General features: G+C 39.0%; 1 pseudogene; it reads right to left on the reverse strand.

Annotated features, from left to right (window-relative positions):
* Nucleotides 1-434: 434 nt before the first annotated feature.
* On the reverse strand, nucleotides 435-551 carry LOC132065891 (5S ribosomal RNA; annotated as a pseudogene).
* Between the last annotated feature and the right edge of the window lie 336 nt (nucleotides 552-887).

An 887-nucleotide genomic window follows, 5' to 3' on the forward strand; every position in this document is an offset into this window, starting at 1 on the left:
CTTGAAGCTCTACTTGCCTTCGTTACATACTCATTCCCTACTTTTCCTTGGTGTCATTACATTAGGACGATCCATCTCTAACCCTTTTAAGAAAATCACATTAGTTTGTCCTGTAGCACTTACCACTTGAACTTCAGTACCTTGTTCGGTCAGTATCTTTAACATATCACAATATCGACTACCGGGCACACATACTGATTGACCACACATAAAATGTCGTATGTACCTCTCCTAACACCTTAATTACAAAATATCCCCAATACTAATTTAAACTTGTCCTAGTTCTGTAGCTGTAATACGCTTTTTCTCTCTTTGCCAAGCCGGTCCGTCTTATCTCTCACAATCATCTAGATTTTCCCACCGTGAGTTTCACATGCTTCTAATTTCCCTCAAGCTATTCTATTCCCTCATCCTTCTCTTATGTCCGAACTTGTAGGACTCTTAGTACACTTCCCAGAGGGTCACCCATCCTAGTACTACTCTCACCCAAGAACGCTTAACTTCGGAGTCCTGATGAGATCTAGTGCATTAATGCTGGTACGATAGAATCCACCCTGCTGCGTGACCTTTATCATATGATCTAAAACCAGTTGAAATCCTAACGGATCCCAATATAATTATGTGATGCCTCTTCTTTCAGGTTAAGAGAATTCCCTTACTCCTTTGGCTAAATTAATGTTATTTTAACTTGAGGACTCCCAACAATAACCACCAGTCCGTATACATAATTACCTTTCATTCTTAATTTCAAAATTCCTGATGGTGATGAAAACATCTAAATCATAGCAACTGATAAATACTTTGGTTATAGGTCCCCTTTAGAATTCTCGCTCGTCGCTATTAAGCAATAACATGTGGTAGTTGCGCACACATAGGAAATTTCAATA

Source organism: Lycium ferocissimum, chromosome 7, assembly GCF_029784015.1.
Source record: "Lycium ferocissimum isolate CSIRO_LF1 chromosome 7, AGI_CSIRO_Lferr_CH_V1, whole genome shotgun sequence".
In the NCBI taxonomy this organism is placed as follows: Eukaryota; Viridiplantae; Streptophyta; class Magnoliopsida; order Solanales; family Solanaceae; genus Lycium; species Lycium ferocissimum.